This window comes from Manis javanica, chromosome 3 (genome assembly GCF_040802235.1).
Source record: "Manis javanica isolate MJ-LG chromosome 3, MJ_LKY, whole genome shotgun sequence".
NCBI classification, from domain to species: Eukaryota; Metazoa; Chordata; class Mammalia; order Pholidota; family Manidae; genus Manis; species Manis javanica.
This window is the reverse complement of record NC_133158.1, coordinates 23,908,134-23,930,569: the sequence shown is the minus strand read 5'-3', so window position 1 is coordinate 23,930,569 and position 22,436 is coordinate 23,908,134. Positions and strand designations below refer to the sequence as shown.

The 22,436-nt window shown below is 36.3% G+C and overlaps 1 protein-coding gene across 8 annotated transcripts in view; it reads right to left on the bottom strand.

Moving 5' to 3' along the window:
* The window catches only part of CNTN4 (contactin 4), a 927,209-nt gene that overhangs the window by 434,274 nt on the left and 470,499 nt on the right, over window positions 1–22,436 (bottom strand). The gene's annotated exons all lie outside the window — the stretch shown is intronic.

The following is a 22,436-nucleotide window of genomic DNA, read 5'->3' as shown; positions in this document are numbered from 1 at the left end:
ATTGGAGCCTTTGGAAAATAGATTACCCAAGGGTTGGAGAAGGCAATACCACATGGTGATTAGCAGCTCAAATTCCTGGATTCAGATGGACAAATTCTAAACTCTGCCTTTACTATTTCTCAGATGAATGACCTTGGGAAATCATTTAAACTCTATAAGCCTTAGTTTCATCATCTGTAAAATGGGGATAAAATGGAACCTACAATTAGTAATAGTGACAGGGTGTGGCATAGGAGGACTTTAGCCCAATCTCCAACTTTTAAGTTCCATGACGCCTACAAGTGGATACCCCCTAATCTCTGAAGGGGCAACAGGTATTTTCCCAGTCTCATGTACAGGTGACTGAAGATATTTTTAGGAAATATTACTGTGTATATTGATCTCTGACATACACACCAAGTAAAAATAATGTGCTTAAAACAGATATTCATCTTCAAAACAAGCTCCTTAAGTCCACTTTAGACTGACTGCTGTCAGTCCAGATTTCCATCACTGATTCATTAGTACACAGGGTATCAGGAGCTGTCACTGAATAACACATTTTTTTTAAAACTGAAATGCAAAATGATGCTGGTACACAGTATATACTCAAAAAATGCTACTTGTTGTTATTAATCATGTATTCTATAGTATAGAGGCAAGTGGGGTTTTTTTTCCTTCAATTAGAAATTACTTTTAAAGCCAGGAAAAAAAAAAAGCCAAACAACTTTGTTGCCCCATTTGAAAATGCCCTTTAAATACGAAAAGTTGTTACCATCAATAACACCTTGAAGAAATTTGTTCAGATACAAAACTAAGAAACTAGATCTTTATCTCCTCATCCATGTGTATTTGTTGGTGTGACATTTGTACAAACTTTTTATCTCTACATGTGTAAATGGATATATAGACTAGTTGATTTGTAGGGCCTTAGCTGCTGGGACCTATTTATAATTATTTGCCTTTAGTACCTAAGTTTACTGAATTTCTGTTTAAACTACATAGGTTTCCTGATACTTTTGAATCATAGAATAAAAGTGATGACATGAAATCAATGAAAGAGTGCTGGTTTCATTGCAGTTCAAACACCATATTTAAATATATATAAATATATATATGAGAGAGAATGTATATTTACATACACACACACACACACACACACACACACACACACACACACACACACGCCGCTTTAAATTCAATTCTAACCGAATTGAATTCTATCAAACTGAAATGGTTCCTGAAAATTCTAATCCTTGGTGGTTAGAATGTTGAGAGGCAAACAGTTAACTTTGATTTTTTTTATTTGCCTCTTTTCTCTCCAAAGCATTTTCTCCCTTAAAATAAGCCAGAAGACTTCTTGTATAAGGGTATGATAAGAGTGTGCAATTGTACTTGTTAATACAAGTGCAGTTTACAAAGCGTGGAATTACTCAGCTCCCAACATTGCCAACTGAGCTCAGCGATAGGACTAACAAGGTTGTTCAGTGACACAGCAAGTAAAAATTAAAATTGAAGGAGCAATCATGTTTGATACGGGGAGTCACTAAAGGGAGCCAGAAGAAAGGCGGTAAGATGCTGCCAGGCTTGAAGCACCTGCTGAATTCAGAGTATGTAGCAACCCTGGTAAGGGAAAAGCCGTAAAAGAGAATTACAAAAATCAATTCTTGAGGCAACCAAAGCATGAATAAAAAGTTCAGCAGCTGCCTGGTTATAACTGATGGATGCAAAAAAGTTCATCAGGTGGGGTACGGGAGAAGAAAACTGAAAATTGTAATTCTTTCCTCCCACATGGAGGTTGTTCCTGTGTGTTTACTTTCTGTAGTATTTTCTTATACTTTCAAGTCATAGGATTAAATGGCAACAAATATTAGCTGTTTTATGGGATTATTAAGTATTGTAATGTCATTCTCCAACACCTCAGGCTGGATAAAGTCCAGTTTCCTCATTTGTGGTCCCTTGATGTGTGTGCATCTTTTTTCTGGGGGGTGGGGCGGTTCATATTAAGTCTGTACTCCTCTGTGCCTGCTCTCTCCTTGGTACACAGCATCACTTCTCAGATGTTGTCTTTCATACCTTCAGGCTGCTGATTCTTTCTTTTACACCTTTCCAGGGGAACAGCTGGAGTGCAGTCTCCAGATAAACCATGTTGCAAGAACTCTATGTTGAAGTTGTGCAAAAGTATGACTCATGAACCCTCTGGCAGGACAGAAATGCCTTGGTATTTTTATGAACTTTCGTTAAGGCTCTCTCATTCAAGTACAAGCTGCTCCCTGATAAACACTCTTTAAAGTTCCTAAAATAATACTCCTTTCAAACTGTTAATGCTGAACCTAGAAGGCACATTACACATTTGGAAGAGCCACTGTCCCTTCCTTTGCGACCCCATGTTGTGGTCTTACTAAATTTATAACAAAGCACTGCCCTGGCTGTAATTTCCCAGTAGTCTCTGTGATCCTGGCTGTGAAACTGGTAAGGAAGAGGATTAGGAAGGTAGTAGCAGCTGCAAAAGTATTTAGTTTGCTTCATAAATGCCTTGGAATTGACAGTGGCTGCCAAGAGTAGCTGCCAAAGGTTCTCAAACTAAGCTTGGGGTGACCTGGTCTTTTACGCCTTTCTCACTACAAAGTTCAAAACAATTGTGTTAAGTGAATTCCCTAAATAAACAATTTCTGAGTTCATATGTGCTATGTGTGGAAGTCAGATAACCTCAGATCAGAAAATATTCTCAGGGATGTTTTCATGTAACATTTAACTGTGCCCTGTATGCAAAACCAAATCAGTATGATTGGTAATCAGATATGCAGCTGCTTCACTGTAGATTCAACACCCACCCTTTATAAAACTTAGTACATAACATTTATGAATTAAAATAATGTCTACAAGATGGTCTTTCAACTTTTAGAGAGGAGGCAGTAAAGAATAAGAGTAGAAAGCACGGGGCTTTAGATTCAGATCCTCCTTCCACTAGCAGAGAGATGAAGGGGAAATTATTTAACTTCTCTAAAATTTCCTTATCTGAAAAATAGACACATCAGAGAATCTACCTACCAGGGTTGGTGTACATATTTAATGAATATACACACACATATAGCTTGGTTCTTTAGTACAACCAGAATAAACACTCCACAAATGACTGCTGTTGCTATTATTAAGATTAGGATTATTACTGTCAACATTATTATCTTTATACAAAAACATAGAAAGAAATCAGAGGATAACAAATGTCCATTTTACTAGACTGTGAAATATAAATAATTATGTTAAATGCACAATTTGTTTAGTAAATTAGGTTGCATGTAAATCAATGTACAAATTATATATAATTCAACATACTTCTCTCACCTGCTTCTAAGGAGATATGTTAATCAGGATTGCTGTACTGTCTATTTAAAAATTTTAATCCTATTTATAGTCAAACTGCAGGATCCTTAAAATATCATCAGTATGTTTAATGCATCTGCATATGTATTCATTTATTGTTTTTAATGACATCTTCATGTGAAGGTACTACTATAGTGCTATAGTTTTATTCAAAAAGTTTAGACTGTAAATGATACATCTCATAAACTTCTGGAAGGGAAAAACCATGAGAGCTTCATTTGTTTTATCCAGTATTAGTGCAATGCCACCCACGTAGGACAGATGATGATAAATCTGATGGTTATCATGGTAAGCCTTCCACTAATTGATGAGACTCTGTCTAAGAGGTCAGCAGGTTTGAGAAAATGTTATACCTGCCTGCTTGTGGACTGTGTAAATTTACTGTTATAGTTCAAAGAGCAGGACTGTCTGTAAACAACCATGGAAGCTCACTTTGTGTCCAAAGACAACATGCCAATCAACATGGGGGTTACCCTACTTTCTCCCAGTAGGAGAGTCTTTTCTCAAGTTCAGCTTATCATGCAGCCAGGGGCTTCATGCTCCATACAAGGGAGGCTATAATATTGCACAGGGCCTGGAGGTCTCTTCTTGCTGGGAGCCAGCATACAGTTTGTCTGGGGCCAAGAGAGAAATTTATCTTTTACTGACAAGATGATCATTGGAGAGAAGGGACCACTGACAAGAACACAGACCCACATTGTAGGCTCGACGTAGTTAGGCTCTGACATATCTTTTGTTGGGATGTAGAGGATTAGGGAACTTTGGACTTTTCTTCTCTTTGCTAACTGTTGAACTTGTAAATTTCCTAATGAATCCTGTTGTACAGTCCATGATGTGTGACATTGTGAAATCTGTCCTGAAATCTATGGGAGATGTAGACTCAGATGGGACCTGCCTTTGGCAACTAAGAACAATACTGTCTTTAAAATGCACCAAAACATTTTACTATAAAATGGATTGGCATCTGCTATTAATAAAAGAGAACACATCAGAAATACTTGGTAACCTCTATAATATTGGCTAATGTTTTGAAGGAGCTAATAAAAATAAGTCAATTAAATCACAAGACAGGGAAGAAACTACAGGATCTCCACCAAGGGATGCACTATTCCCATTAAAGTACAGATCACGTCTCAGGTTCTATATTTCACCTAGTTAAAGGCTAGTCACATTACTCTATGTGAAATGGAACTATGACTAATGTGATAAATATTACTCCTTTAAAAATTTTTCCAGCTATGGTTAGATCCCAATTGTTTCCATTAATAGACTGAGATCAAATATGCAAAATGTACCACATTTATCTCCAAACTACTCTACATATACAAGTATACACATACATAATTACACAGAAGCACAGACACACACAGTTCCTATCTAATCATGAATAACTCTCAAAGCTCCATCCTATTGTATCCTAATTAACCAGATACTCCAAGGCAAATAATCATCTAATAGATCATCTACTTATGAAGAGAAAAGAATTTTCATGTTATCATGGAATCAATGGTTAAATATGTACCTTGTGCATAGATCTGGCTTAAAGGATCTTATCTTAATAAATAATAACATTTCAAATTTTCAAAAGGAAACATTTTCTCAGGAACCCTATTCAATGTTACTGCAATAAAATATAACACCCCAATAAAATGCCAGCCTCAAAGCCATTAACTATGTAAGCAAAGTGATTAATTATGCTTCTGCTTGTGAAAATTTATCTTGAATATGTGCCAATAGATTTTGAGGCAGCCCAATTTGCATGCTGTTCCTAAGTCAGTCAACATCTTCAAGGTACTATATTCTTGAAACATACAAATAATGAGATTGTCTGAAAACATCTGTTTATGCAAAAACAGTATAGCTCTTGACAGGCTGAAATATTTAACAAAATATGTTATTTTATTTAAATACAAGTATAACTGTTTCAAACTGACTGGGACATCACAGGTAACCAATATATTTGACTACTTCAATTGGTAATGATAATAATGACAGAGTCTCTATTTCACTTCTTCATACCAAACAATTAAATTTTTATCAGACAATTTTTAATTATAAGGCAAAACTAACTTTAATTATTTAATCTAGAAGCACCCCATATGCCACTTCCTAAAATATTTTCAGTACATCTAGATCTGGGCTGGGGCAAAACATTCTTAGGAAACCTTCATCTGTCCATCTAAAATATGACTTACTGCTTTCTATCAAAAATACCCAGTCCAGATACTAAGATGAAATAAAAATTTGTCACTACATGAACTTAAAAATCTATCACCACTACTTGATCATTTTAGGGGCCACTAATTCAAGTTTCGATTCAGTTCTGCTACTTATAAGTGGTGTTACTATGAGTGAGTTCTACCTAAGCTTCAGTTTTCTCATCTGCTAAACAGGGATGATATATGTATCTACCAGAATAATTGTGAAGATTAATGGGAAGTAGATTCATTAAGCTGAAGTCTTGTCATATAGTAGGAACTATTAGCATGAGAATGTACAAATGCTAGAGACGTGAGTTCCATAGTCAAGAAATATTTGGATGCATATGGCATTCTACTCTCATGCCGTGTACTTATCCACCATCATTTTCCATGCTAGTAGTCAGTGGCCGCTGAAACATAAAATTAAACTGTAGTTGTGAATTCTGTTGTGCTTAGTACATGAAATGGATGTTTCCATACATTTAGAAAGTATATAGATCAAGTATCTGTTGTTATTCTTTTTATTGTGCATATTGCAATTGTATAGGCATATCGAACATGTGGGTTTGGAGAATACTGAATGGGTACCATATATGTTCAAATTAAGACTCATGAATGAAAGGAAGCTACTTAAAAATATCCAAATTCAAATTCAGACTCCCCATTCTGACACTGCCTCTCTCCTCAAGACACAGTTACAGAATTACAACTACTAAGCACACTATAATAAATGCCACAATAAATTTGGACAAAGTGTCTATTTTGCTGTTTATCAAAGGTTTTTTTTACTCTCTTTTTGAACATTTGTAAAGCCATAGAAATCTTAAAAATAAAGTTTTTTTTGCTACCAATCCATAAATGGACTATTTCAGAGAACGGTTAAACCAATCCTTTCTTTAGTTTAAGAGTATTTCAAGCAAAGTTTGAAGAATATTTGGATTTTTCTGGTTTTCTTCTTATTAAGTATAGAAATCATATAAACACAGGCCACACAAAAAAAAGGTTTTAAAGATAATTACATATGTTTTCTCATCTACTGGTACCGTATTAATCATTCTGAGGTAAAGCTAAGATAACTAAACAGCAGGGCCAGGCTAAAAACATTCAATGATTGCTTTTCTTTCTATATGGAAATAAAGACTAGACTACTACACTTTTCGTTCGATACTCACTTTTCTTCACCTACCCTACATGAAACCCTAACTGGGATAGTGTTTTTCTTTGTTTATTGTTATTAATATGCATCTCATTCTCTTTGTTTGGTCACAGAAGACTTTCACTTGCTTTGTAAAAATTAACAAACATACTCATATTAAAAGGGCAGCTAATGGTGCTGACCCCACATATTCCTAAGTGAATCCTAATATTCCTGATACTACATACCTCTCTAGCACCAGAGCACTTGATCTGTACCTGTTTAAGGGCCCTTGTCAGGTAACAATATGCCGAACTGTTAATTTCTGGAAAAAAAATGTATTGCACATCTACAAAATTCCAGGCAATCTGACCATGGAGATACAGCCCTGAACTCTTACAGACAAATTTTTATCTTTATCTGGAGCTTAGAGTTTAATTGGGGAGACACACAGGTAAGTTACTATAAACTGAAATAAGAACAATTATCAATTACAAATTATAGTAAGTGTTATGATGATTAAGTAGCATTAGAAAACAATGAGAAAACAATGAAGATGCTCTTTTTGAAGAGCCATGAACAAACTTCTGGGGTGATATATTATTTTGCTTATAATGATGGTTTTGCTATTGCATATAAGTTAAAATGTATCAAGTTTTACATTTTTAAAATACGGAGTTTGTTGTACATCCACTGAACTTTGAAAAAACTTTTTTTTCTTTTTTTGAAGGAAAGAGAAGACAATGGAATGGTGCTACTTAGTTTCATCACGGTAAGTTTCTCTGAAAAGGATGAAGCCAGGCAGAGAAAAAACAAGGGGAAAAGACCATTCGAAACAGAGTAAAGATCATATGTGAAGGTCCTGAGTCAGGAAGAGATTGATGTATTTTAATCATGGAAAGAAAACTTGAATGTCTTATAAGCAAGGAAGAGAGTTACATAGATGAGGCCAGAAAAGAAGACAGGGACCTTACACATAGGACATTATAGGCTGTGAAAAAGCCTCTATAAAGTTTATGCCATGTGCAACAGTGAGACACTCCAAGTTAAGAAGTATGATATGACAGATTTTTGTTTTTAAATGGTCACTTGGCTGCTACATGGAGAATGGGATAGGAATGGAGAAGAGTGGAAGGAGAGTGAGGACAAGGAAAAAACCAGTTAGGACTGTTTCACATCATCTTGCTAAGAAATGATGATAGTATGGCCCCACTACAGAATCATAGGAGAGGAAGACAAGTGGATTGTGGTGGTTCTAAATTATGTTTACAAATTCTTGGACACTCCTCTTTCCAAAATATGGAATTTAATTATCGTCTATTGAGTGTGAATGGAAGACAGCGACTCGCTTTAACAAATACTATATGGCAGACATGACATTCTACCACAATGTCCTGCAACAAGGCACCATGGCTTTCTTTTGCTTGATCTCTGGGCTTTGCTCTTGGTGGAAGCCAGGAGCCATATCAAGAGGGTACACAAGTAGCCATATGGGAGCTCCATGTGGGAAGGAAGAGAGGCCTCCCACCAATGGCCAGATGAATTTGCCGGACATGTACATGATTGAGCCAACCTCAAAGTGGAGCCTGTAGCCCTGGTCAAGCTTTCAGAAACTGCAACCCCACATAACATCTGATTGCAAATTCCTGAAGGACCCTGAATCAAAACCAACCAGCTAAGCTGCTCCCTAACTCCTGACCAAAAAAAAAAAAAAACCCTTGACTAAAATTATGAATGCTTATTAGTGTTTTATGGAGGGGAGAAAAAAAAGTGGTGAATGACTAGCATTCTTCTGCTGACTCCAGAATTCAGTATCTTTGTGGAGGGGAAAGAACACTTTAGATAGCCCTGCCTAAGGAAGAGCTATACTCCAAGACACACACACAGGTTTTGAAACATTGGTCTTATTATGATAACAGCAGTGGCTGGCTAAAAACAGAAACAGGTTTGCACTTTAACAGATCAGGGGACAGAAACACACTTCAAACATTAAAAATAAGGCACTGAAACCAAGGAAACTTACACGTTGTGTTTATAAGAGCCCACTAACTGGGCTCCCAAAGACTTTAAGAATGCTTTCTGTGTTAAATCTCATACAACTAATGCCACAGCTTCTCAGCACTTTGTCAAAATATGGTATGCTTAAAGGCCTCCAGTCAGAAAATTTTATGCCAGGCTGTCTCTGTTCCAGGCCTCCATTCAGAGATTCGTATGGCCCCTTTATGTTACTTGTGTGGTATTCTGGATAGGGAGAGGTAAGTAAGACATGTGTTTTAAAATCACTACTTCCAAGGCCTTCAAACACCATTAAATTGAACCAGAAAGGCAAGAGTATTATTACATGTCTTGGCCCAGAACTGATTTATACTAACTTTGGCATAGTACACAGTGTCAAAAATATAATATTTCCATATATGAAAAATAATGCATGAAGAAAAATGATCACATGTAAAAGTATGACTTATCTGAATCAGTATAGCCAGGGTGCATCTAATATATCATATTGGGGCATTATAATAGTCATTTTATGTGGGTGGGAGATGTCCTACTACATAAGCATTTCCCAAAATACATGATGCTTAACAAGGTATATGAGAGAATTCTTAGATTGTACAGAGGTAAGGCATTAAATAATACTGACTCACTTAAGGATAAATTCACTCCACTTTCGATTAATAATACTCTGAGATCTAATTAAAATAAGAACATCTCAGTTAATGCCAACATGTCTTAAAAAACTGACTTAACATATGACAATCTCATTTTTGTGGAGAAATATAAGGACTCGGAATCAGAATAGCCTGAGGACAAGCCAGATTTTAATACATTTGTTTCTATAAAAATTCATTTCTACATTTATTTTTATTTGTATTTTTTTAAATTTATAATAATTGGCACTGCTGTGCTAAGGTTCCTTTAGGTAAAAACAACTGAGTAATACAATTTGAAATAAATTATTATACAAGGGTTACAAATTGGACAAAAACACATGAACAAATTCTGAGGAACACTGTCCTAGAAACTTCATTTGGGCTCCATTTCATTATTTTACCTGTGTAGAATCTCAGGTCCTCCATGGCAGAGTGACTTACTTAAAGTTATGAAACCACAAAGTGGCAAATATAATTTTAGATTAAATTGGGTTTCCATTACATTAACATCAAAAATAGGTAAAATCTAAAACTCAAGAGTAATTTCTTTGTGTGTGTTTAGTTTTTGGTGTTTGTAATAGCTTTCTCCCCAGTTTTATTGACATATAAATGACGTATAACATTGTGTTAGTTTAAGGTATTTCACATCATGATTTGCTACATTGACACATTGCAAAATGATTACTAAAATAGCTGGTAATTAGTTAATATTCACTAATACATAGTTATAACTTTTTTCAAAAGTGATTTTGAATCACTGAATAAAAAATACATTTACTTTTTATTTACTGAATTGGGGATCAGTTTAGGTATTATGAAATCATAAGCAATTATGAGGTGCAAGTGACTGACAGTCTCCTTTTCCCATTCTTCATTCATCTTTAATGCAGCTGAAAAAAGCAAGTAGATGAAATTGTAAGGGAAATACCATAAATATAGAACATCAACTTTGAATGTGGCTATATTTCTAGTTAGATAAATATTATATCAAACCAAATTTTTGTGCAAATATCACGCCACTGGGGAGAAAAGCATTCCCAAAGAGGGTGTCCAGATGTCCAAGAATTCCACTGAAGAGAGAAAAGAGGAGAGTGAATAACTAATTTTTGCTTGATAATTTTTATTTTGTGAAGATCACTTGTGTGCAACTTGTATTTGTCAGTCTTATAAGTAGTTCCTAACTTCTCAGTAAAATTCTACAGAGAATATCACATCAAATTCTGGTAAGAACTGTTGACCCAGACAAAAACTGCAGCATTTTTATTATTTACAGTTTTTCACAGAGATGTAAATTTATTTTGATTTTGCTTTGCTCTTTCAATTACCAAAATCCCCACAGGAGAGGTGGAGTTTTGTTGTACGGACAAGACTTTGATGGAAAATTTCACTCTTTTAAAAGAAGCAAGTGAGATAGCAGATACAAAGTATACACCATATCAGATTGTATGAATGAATTAGTCTAGTGAGTTTTAAACAAATAGATTAAAACCTTACTAATTTCAACTCAGAGGGAGGTAAGCAGCTGTAGTTTGAAGTGTTTAAAGACAGTTTCATTAGCTTTATATCTAAGTATTCTAAGCTAAGATATAATTAGACTGAGAAAGCCAAAGGAAGGTAGGACAGAAAGAGAAAGAGGATACTAGCAGTAGGCCAGAGGGAGAGGCAGTGACTATTACCCTAACACAGGGTGGAGGGAAAAAAAAAGGAGATGACTCAAAGGGAAATAAAATGTTGGAAGTTGGGGGACAGATACCTCCTTAGAGAAAAAGCAGAAATCCCTGGACTGTGGCTACATACAAGAAATAAAGTAACATTGGGAGGCAACATCTCCACAGTGTGATTTGGTTTTCTCCACAGTAATGTAGCCGGTCAACTGGTCAGGAAGCTAAGGAAGGGTTAAGCTGCACAGACACTGGGCAGGGACAGAAAAACTGAGTTTGTGCACAGGAGACTGATTATAAAAACAATAGTGTTGCTCTAGGAGAAAACTGGTAAAGTATGAGTGTGATGTTGATCAGGTTAGGGTAGGAGAAAGATATCTGGCATTGGTAAAGCCATAACTGCATGACCTTCAGACACTTCCTTAATGATTTAGTTGTCCCTTCTATAATGCAGAGGTGATGATATTAGCCAGATTAAGGCTGTCCTGAGTCCAACATAATTTATGTAATGCAAGTAAAGCATTTAGATGAGAGGGAGAAAGACACTAGTTATTGTTACTATCATCATCATTGTACCATCAGTAATGAGAAAGTTGCCTAGGACTCTAAGTCATGTTTTGATGGAAGAAATGTGAAAAATCAAGTAAATAATAATTACTAATAGTTAATGATAAAATGTTAGTTGAGTCACATAGTATTCTCTTCCATTTGTAAAATTCTCTATTGGGTGATTAGCAAATAGCCCAACAGACTGGGTGAATATAGAGTAATAAAATGCTTATACACATTTACATCTATATGGCTATACATAGAACAAGATACAGGTTTAGCCTTAGAATAGTATAATTAGATAATAGCAATATCCCTCAGTCCTATTTTCTTCCTCTTTCCCTACCTATGAAGTAGGCTGTGGCCTGCCCCCTTTCTTAGTCAACAACAAAACTAAATACCATCACTATTGACTTTTTTTACTGGGTTTTATCCATGATAGGTAAGCAGACATGCCTGGTTTTGGCATTATGTCTTTCCCTCTCACTCCCACTATTTTCCTTATTCTTTATTCATACTATGTAATTCAGGATCCAGTGACAATTAAGTAGATGGAAGTGTTTGCTTGAATTGGGGTCAGTGGTAATGGGGGAAGAAGGTCATTCCCTTTTATTATTAATAAATGACTGCAATAGACATTATTATTATGCCCTGATTATAGGCCAGTCACTGTGCTAAATATTTTTATCTGCTTTCTCAGAGAATTAAGCAATTTCATTAAGTTCATACACTTAATAACTATACCTAGAGAACTTCTGAACACAGATTTATCTTATCTGCTATGGGTTATACCAAGATGGTAGCTTCTGATATTGTAACAGTAGGGTTCATTGAAAAGAACACTGTATATTGCTAAATTTATCACTTAATCTGGCAGGATATATGAGTCAGAAACAAGTTGGTTCACCCCACAAGATTATAACCTCATTAAATCTATGGATTAAACCACAAATACCTTGGTATGTCCAACATCTAAGAGTAGACATAATGTAGTAGATGCTTAGTAAATTTTCATCAAATAAATAAAAAAATTAACAAAGACTGTGTATTTTCAAGGGAACCCAAAGTTCTAACTTTAAAAAAAACTGATCTCTTCTTCAAACTTATTTGCCACTGTATCAAAATACTACAGGATAGTACTAGCCAAGTTATCTAAAACTACTATCTTCAGTGGGAAAATGGTTGATAAAGGGAGTCAAACACTTTTGTCTATAATACCCTTAATAATAAAAATCCCACATCCCTTTGTACAAAAATAATTTAGACATGTTATGATGTAGCAAGATTACAATTATCAAGGCCAAATAAAAAATATTATTACTATTTTGATACAGGTAAATCAAATGTTCCCAATATTTGGTTCTTGCTCTGAAAGCAGCTCATGTGAACTTGGAAAAATAAGTTAGTCTTTATGTTCTACATTTTTCTCATCTGCCCAAAGAGAGGGAATGGATGAGGGCACAATGTTGACAATCTGTGAATTTCTGATTGTGGAAGTAACATTTTTGCTTCAATGGATTGTTATGTCAATCATTGGCCTAATCTTCAATGCTCTTTAGAAAAGAGTAATGCATTGTTCTGTGTCTCATGTTTATCCTGTTGTTTTGGCATCTGTTTCCATATCAACAAGTAGAATGCATTTCTATCTGTGTTAATTCCTTTCTGGTATAGATGTCATATAGCGGAAGCAATACATGTGAAACGAGGGAGTTTATGTTGATTTTTGTTTCTTTTTACCTAGGCAGTTCAAGCAACATATGTATTGATGCTTTAACAAATCTATTTGGTATCATGCATTCTTCAGATACTCTTTGTCTAGGAAACTGTCTTTCCCTTTTTTTGTCCCATGCCCATTTGTCTGTATTGTATAAACAACCCATTGTATTTATATATAAAGTTTTATTGAAACATAGCCAAACTCGTTTGTCTGTACAGTATAAATAAACCCATTTGAATGCATGTATAAATTTTACTGAGACATAGCCATGACATATGTATTATATGATGTCACTTTAGTACTGCAAGGGCACACTTGAGTTGTTAGAACAGACAATATGGTCCCCAAAACCTAAAATATTTACTACCAGGTCTTTCGCAGAAAAAGTTTGCTACCCTCTGGCCTAAAAGAAATCTGAATGATCTTCTAAAGTAGTGTGTCCAATAGAAAATGCAAACCATAGAAGTAACTTTAAATTTGTTAGTAATCATATTTTTAAAATTTCAATTTATTTAAGCTAAAACAAACAAAATAGATCATCCATTTCTCTTCTTCTGCTTTACCTTTTTATATCAAAACTATTTTTCAAGCTTTGTCCTGGGACATAATCCTCCTGTACATGGAAGTTTAATCACTGACTCAATACGTACTTTTCATGTTGGTCCCCAGGAACTTTGTACAGACAGGTGGGCAATAAAGAGGTAAGTGTTCTGCTTCCTACAGTTGCCAATATGGGACAAAATTGAAAATGGATGATGTTGATGCTCATTCTTCATTGATGCTTCCTTAAAATCACCCTCACAGCACAGATGGTCTCCTTCCCCCGGGATAAGGTTTCCCTCTCTTGCTTTCATGGGGAAGCCAGCATCACACCTCAGGCCAATTAAAGTCAGTTCACTCTCCCAAGAAGGCTTATGCTTTTCTCTTTGTGTCTTATTACAGAAGCTTTAATTTGTATGTGGAGTAAACAGATGTAACATCCCAATGTCCACAAAGCACACACTGGGAAGTGCCATAATGGAGTAATGCAGGAGAGACTGGGATTCAAGTTGCGAAAACAATGATCTTGATTATGCCATTACTTATCTGTGTGTCCTTAGCCAAGCCAGTTAACTTGTCTTCTAGACAAAAAAAAAAAGGGGGGGGGTGCGATTTGGGATAGTCTGCAATGTTGGGATCCTGTTAATCATGTATGAGGAAAGCTGGACTGAGTAACTCTGACTTTCTGACAGCAAGATAGACTCTCTCAAGAGATAGTAATACTTCTGTTTGGATTTTTTTCTTAGCAGAGTTTATTTTATTGAGATGTCATTCACACACAATACAATTCATCCATATAAAATGTACAATTAAGTGGTGCTATGGTCTGAATATTTTTGTTCTCCCTACCAAGTCATACGTTGAAATCCTAGCCCCCAAGGTGATGGTATTAGGAGGCGGGGGTCTTTGGGAGGTGATTAGGTCATAGGAGTAGAGCCCTTATATATGGGATTAGTGCCTTTATAAAAGAGACTCCAAGGGAGATCCCTTGTCCATTTTGGACTTCTGGCCTAAAGAACTGTAAGAGATTAAATTTTTGTTGTTTTAAGCTACTCAGTTTGTGGTAATTTGTTACAGTTGTCCTAGGAAACTTGTTATGGTTTTGGTAACTCATTTTGGACTAGCCACATTTTGAGTGCACAACAGACATATGTGGCTAGTTTCAGCATAGTTTTAAAGTCTATAGAGGGGTCTTCTGTGTCCATTTTCCAAACCTTGCTACAGAAACAAGAACTCTGGAAATTAGTCTCATTTCAGATCTGAAGGAGTGAGCCCTCTCCTTTGGAATCATTTCTTTCCAAAAGAAAATAATACATTACCTTTCTTAAAAGAAAGGATTCTTGATTACCCTGAGAAGAAAAAACAAATCTAGCAATCCACTAGGGGTTGTATTGCAAACTATGAAAACCTTTTTTTTCTTTTATCTCTCTATACATCTAATAGCATGTACACTATTGTTTATCAAAATGATCAGGAATTGTACTCTATTTGTAGGCTCCTGGGACATTTTTCTTTTATCTTCTACTTTCTGAAGATCCTGCTATATAGTTCTGTTTCCCTTTAACATTAAGGAATACTATCTCCTCGGCATTCATTATATTACAAAACAAAGAGCACAGGCCAAAATCACACCTGTTAGAGGATCACAGGGAGTGAAACAAGGATTAGCAGAAACATTATTTCAGTTCTCAGGGCACTTCTTCAACATAAAAAGCCCTTCCTATATACTGCCAGGTATTCAATAAGGTGCTCTGAAAACTAGACTGACTTGAATAGAAGGGCAGCATATATAACAGGGAGAAAAGTAAACCACTGGATTATGAGTCAGAAAGCCTAGATTCCAGCTTTGTCATTCATGCCAGCCATATAACTTTGAGGAGGTCACTTACCAGTCAGATGCCTGAATATAAACGTGTAAAAATGACAATCCTGCTTACTTGCCTCTCAAGAGAGTTTAGTGTAATTTTCAAGCTTTTAGATGCATCATAATCCCCCAGAGGGCTTGTTAAAACACAGACAGGGGGACTCACCTCCAGAGATTCTGATTCTGTAGATCTGGGCTGGGGTCCAAGAATTTGCTTCTGGTAAGTTACTAGGTGATGTGATGCAGCTGACCCACAGACTGCATTTTAGTAGCACTGATGCAAAATATTTTGCAAGATGGTATATGCTCTATGAGGACAGGAATCATGTGTCAGTAGAAATCATATATAAGAGTTAAAAGTCCAGGCTTTGAAGCTTGATAGACCCAAATTCAAATACTTCTTGAACATGTACAAGCTCTGATTCATTAGGCAGATCCTGTAATCCTTCCTCAGGAAATGGGCTGTTAAGAGGTTAAACGGGATACCACATTCAAGAATGTGATACTGGCACAGAAACGCTTAATAAATTTATTCTTAATATTCTTATCATAGTTGTCTTTAGCCCCCCAACAGGTTTCTTAAAGGGACTGTTGAGTAAATATTTTATAGACCAAGAAGTGCTAAGCAAATTAAGGGTATTATTAGGGCAGTATGGGGCCACATCCTCATCAAATTCTGTTCTTCATATAGATGAAACACCACCCAGGGGAGTGTAGTAGGAGTAAAGAATAGAAGGGTATGACCTATAAGGGAGTCTGTGTTCCAGCACATTCCATCACAGTTTTAGGAGCTTCTATCTGGACCTTTCTGTATCTTTTGTTTTTGTAAAATGCTTTTAAAATTTGTTTTCATCATTTCCACCCACCAGATCCTACTCTTTTTAGGATGCCTATATCTTTGCAACTTGATACATTTCTGGCAGCTCTATCACAGAAACCTCCCCAGTCCTTTCCTGGTGTCAGGCCCCCAGAGAAATGACTCCAAAACTGGCCCCTGTCCTAGGTGCCTAGCCGCCAGGAGGGAGACCCCAAATGCTGTGGCTGCTATGCATGTAAGTGGATGCCCACTGGTTTACTGCTGATGGTAGCGATGATGATGATGATATTAACAGCAACTAACAGTCTGTGTTTCTAAGCCAAACACCCTACTGAGTGATCTATACATGTAAGTAAGTTTAATCAACTTAGGTATTTAATATTATATCCCCATTTTAAAGATGAGGTCACATTGCAAGAAAGCAGGGAAAAGGCAAGAAATATGTTATAAGCTCTGCTACACAACCTGCAGTCACCAAAGAAGGGCCAGACGCTAGTGTGCTAAGAAGCTAATTTGGCATCATCGTCATCAGGGTCAAGGCACAGGGACTATGTTTCACTTAAACTGTATTCTAAGAGAGTAGCAAAATGCTTAGCACTGCCAAGTCCTCAAATGACACGTTAAATGTTCAGTGAATAATAGCCACACTAACTGATGCTTGCTAAGTATCACACATAGTGCTGAATACAAAGAACATATATATGATAACAATCCTCACAAACACCCAATGGAAATAAATACACTTCAGCATAAGAGAGGGAAAAAAAAATACCCCAAGATTTAGGGTGATAAAATAGCTTGATCACACAGCTAATAAGGGGCAGACTTATTTATTTCATTTCAAAGGGTGTGCATGCTCTCCACTACCCACTCTGCTGTGTCTCCAAGGTGGCGTTTTTGGCAGGGCAGAAGATGTCACAGGTTACTGCTTCACCTGCCACCCTGAAGCTCTGAGGAAGCATTATTGATCCCACATTTCAACACAGCATCATCACATAAGCTGAAAATAAGTGTGTGGCAATGTTTGAATTTCACTTGTCTGTGCTTCTCCCCTCTTCCTAATTTGTTTCATTCAACAGAATTCAATTTCTTTTCTTTTTTTGGTAGATACAACATGTCCTAGACTCTTTAAATAAAGGAGTTTTATTTACAGTTACAACATCTGACTTGGTTGAACATATCCAATGAAGCCATTAATGGTTTTGCTTCAGCAGAGGTCTTACATTGAATATTTCTAATATCTTTTGGATTGTATGACTTCTCCTATATGTACATGCCTATGAGGATATAAAACTGTCACCAGTTTCTCTATTTACCTCAATATTTTCATTACTGATTAATATTTTCCCACTGTGAGATAGATGTATTTAAATACTTAAATTGATATTCAAAAGGAGTTTTCCATTTGCTGTTTATTATTTTCTGGGCATACATCTCCCCATTCTTTCCATAAATTTTCATCACTGCAGTCATTGCTTTTTAATCCAGTTATTTGTTCTCCTCTTGCTAAATCTTTCTACCATTTTTGGCTTCATTTCTTGGTCATGGTTATGAGACAGCACACAGGAAATAGGAAATACATTCTTTGCCTTCAGTCAGCATGACTGTAAGTACATTGACAGGCCAGTGTCTTAGAGAGAAACTATGAACTAAGAGGTCACTACAGGACTATGCTTTACAGTAACTATATGAAAACTGACATTTACTCAACTCCCTTTTATCTTAACTGAATGCTTGTTAGTTTTACAAGAAGAGAGGCAGTAGTAGGTTTAATATCTGTCTAGAACTGGAATTATTTGAATGCTGACCGTTGTTCTGCTTAATGTCGGGAAAAATATGAGAGTTTGAGAACTGAAATATTGTACCTGGCTGCACGGTGACACCAAACTTTGAAACTAGCTTGTGTATGCTTTCCCTCCTGGGGGCTACATGAGCATCACCAAGAAGGGAGGCTGTTTCGGCGGGTCTTGAGTTTTGCTGAATGTTTTGATTACGTGGAAAGATTATGCTCATCCAGTTCTGTTATCAACATCAAATAGTGGGAGTTTCTGTAGTGTATTTGTGTCTTAGAATAAGCCAAAACAATACTTTAGCCTTAGTGATAAGAGATTTCCTGAACCCCAAATGCCTTCTGAAGACCAGACTCTCCATGTGCTTTGATTGCAGGTATCGGCCTTTGCTTTTCATTTTTCACTGTCATAGATTCAAACTACATCCCTGTGATTAACTATTCAGTCCAGTGTTCCTCCTTGCTCCACGTTTTCTGAACACTCACCAATCCCAGAATGTCTTTCTTGAATTATACAAGACCTTTTCTGTGCTGCTTACCCCCAGATGCAGCTGGAACAACGGCATAGATTTTTGTAAACAAATCAACAAAATGCTAGCATTTGGTGAAGTTGCACTTTTTCAAAAAGAGATAATTGCTCAAGTTGGTAAACTGCACCACAGACATGGGAATAAATTTAGCTTCCCTGAGACCATGATCAACAGAGAATGCATCAAATGAATATTTTACACTCATTCAGAGGGTTTTTAAATGTCTTCACACCTTTTGCTGCATAAGAACATGTGGACTTGCCATTTTATCCTTTTTTTCAAATTCTGCCAATGTGAACAGAATCAGTAACATGGTAAGGTGTGGGTACCTATCTGAAATTTGGTATTATTTGAATAAAATTTCAAGCTTAGCTGTAACCTTCTTGGCATTCATAGCTGCCTCTCACACCATGTATACAGCTGGAACTATATACTTTTATAGTTGAAAAGGACTTAGGTATCATCTGTCCAACACTGTTATTGTACAGAGAGGTAAACTGAATCTCAGAGAGGCAAAAATGACTTGCCCAGCAGCTTGCTAATAATGAAATCAGTAAATAGTAAAAAAGCATAAATGAGTTGTCTAATAGTGAAACTATCTAGCTGCAGGACCCACATTATAATCACAGAAATAGTTACATGGAGGCCTGTGTACATGTACTCATAAATGTACTTTCATATATATATATACACATATGCCATAGTGAACACTTTCACAAAGTCTGTCAAAGCTATGTTTCCCATCTGGCTTCTCACTAATTACTGACATGACCAGTGTTGGCTGCCTCTCTGCTATTAAATAGCATTTGCATATTTTTGATTGAGGTTCCCCCAAATAAAGAGACTAAAGGAAGGACTTGGAAACAGTTTGCTTGAGAGATGATCCAAGGAAGCAGGAGTGAAGAAGGAAAAGGCAGAAGGAGTTACTGTGGGTAACTAGGGTTCAGACTTGCTGGGTACCACTATGAAACTGTGGGGAATGTGCCTACGAATTGCCCTTCCAAATGACAGGAGCAAGGGCATTTATCTACTGATGCATGCCTAACTGGTTCGGGACTACACCCAAGGAGGGAGTTAATTTCTCATAGGTTCCCACACGTGTGACTTTAGAGACAGATTTGAAGCAGAAAAATGTGGACGGGGATGGTCCACTCAGCTATAGGTGAAATCAGAAATGGGCAAGGGAATATTGTACCAAGAGCATCTGAAATAAGAGTTAAAGACACACAAACTTATATTAATACTTTATATTTAAATCTAATTTTTACATGGATTAGCCTCAAACATGGCTATTTCACTATCTTCACATAAAGGCATGCTCTGGTTCATGGTACATCTTGAAATGGGAGCCCTGCTCTCACCTTCCATCATGTCTGGACAGGATGCAGCATTCATTCACTTAACATACATTTAGTTATTGAATGGCACTATGTACTAGGAATTTTGAAGAAGCTAGGGATATAACATCAAACTAAAAAGACAGAAAGATCTACCTTCATAAAGCTTCAGTCAACTAGGGAAAGACTAATATAAAGACAAACAAAATATGTAGATATTCATACATTAATAAGAACTCTGTAGGGAAATACAACAATAAGGGGGTATAAAATGTGGGTGAAAGGGAATATTGCTATTTCAATTCATCTCTATTTACCGTGGTCAAGAAAAGCCACAGTAAGGAGGTGACCTTTGAGCACAAATCCAAAGAAGTTGAGAGTAAAAGTGAATGGGACATTTAGGGGCACAGCATTCTTGGCAAAAGCAAGAATTAGTACAAAGTTGGAGGTCTAGTGTACTTGCTATTGTGTCTAACAACAAAGAAAAACTAAATGCTTGCAAGAAACTTTGATAACTAGTTGACTAGGAACTACATCTAGCTTGAAGACCATCTTGGTTTGTTATAAACAGCCTTTTTTATTTCAAAAATTAATTTCAATTAGTTGGTAATATTAAAATAAAGCATTATGAGATTTATGCATAAACATCTCAAAAAATGGGGAGACCAGGCACACAGCACTGGAGCCAGGCACTGGTTGATACTTTAATGGATGTGTTTTCTCTAGTTTTCCAAGGTTACCAGCACTCCCCATTGTATGTAGGAGTCACTATTGCTTTAAGAGCATCACTTATTTGTTAGTGCTTTTTAGGTAGTAGGGTTTTGTGGCTTGTTTAAATTGATTAAGAGGGAGAATAAGAAAACCAATTTTGTAGAGACTGAATTTTCAGACTACTGGCATCAGTGGTCCTTTTCCTTTTTTTAAATTATTGTCAGAGACTGAATCTAGCATTTGGCAAAAGAGAACATTTTCATTGTACCATCAATTACTAATCAGTGTCCTTAAATAATTAGCAGACTTTTCAAAGTGCATCCCTTGAAGGAGTAGCCTGTTTGCACATTTTGATCTTCTGTCTTACTTAGGGAAAAAGATCAGGAAAATGCATATTTGAGATTCACTAATTATGGTAAACTATAAGAGACATAAATATTTTCCTTGCAAAAGTCACCAAGAAATCTACAACCAAGAAAGCATGGGAAAGGAAAAGAATGAGCATTTAAAGCAGTTACAGAAATCTGTTCAAAATTCAGAGTGTCAAGTACTATGTAAATTAATGAAATCAAGACAAATAGCAAGAAAACAAAAACATTAATTAAAGCTTGACTTTACCTACACTGAAGGAGGCATACGGAAGGGAATATTAATGTTGTGTAAAACAGTTCACAAAAAAGCTTACAAAAACCATCAATATACTGATTCCCTACAAAAAGCTAAGTGAATAAAAAAGATATAGACACATCTCTTAGGTGAGCATTCCAAGTTTCTCAAAATGCAGTAGAGGAGATTAATGACTTCCTTCATTTTCAACCCTTTAATTTCTTGAGGTCTACTCAGCATAGTGGGTTAAATAAATACATTGCTGTAATCATATACTGAGAAATCGTTTCATTGCACTATTCTTTAAAGAATATGTTTATAACAGATGCATGAGAAGTTAGAGCCAGACTGTCTCAGTTGAGGCCTTTTAGGAAGGGTCAGAGTGCATGAAAAGACTGAGGCACAGAGCCCACAGCTTATTCTTGGGGTGGGAGTGGAGAAAGGTGTATGTTCTGGCCAGATGAGGGAGAGTGATAGCTTTAAAAGAGATGGCTAGGTGCCAACATGTATACAATCAGGGAATGGTGAGGATTATGAGCTCAACTAAGGCGGCTCAAGATTTGATGGTAGGGCATTATGGGGTGTATAAATGAATGAGGGTTTACATTTAGAAAAACATAGGATGCATGAAAACCAAAACTGTAAGAATCAATTTGCAGCCATGAACTGAACAAATCAACAAGATAGCTAAAAGGCTGTATAGTGTGATGGTCAAAACTATGAATTCTGAAGTTAGTCTGCTTGAGTGTGGATTTTACTAGCTCTACCATTTATTGGCTTGGACATCTTGGGTGAGTCAGTCTGCTTCTTGATGCTGCAGTAATACTATTAATAATAATACTGATAAGAATACAAGTACACCAAGTGCTTAGGATAGCACCTGGTATGGAGTGAGTGAGCCACACATGCTAACATTCCATTACTACCTTTCATTGCAGCAACTGCAAATAACCTGCTCCATCAAG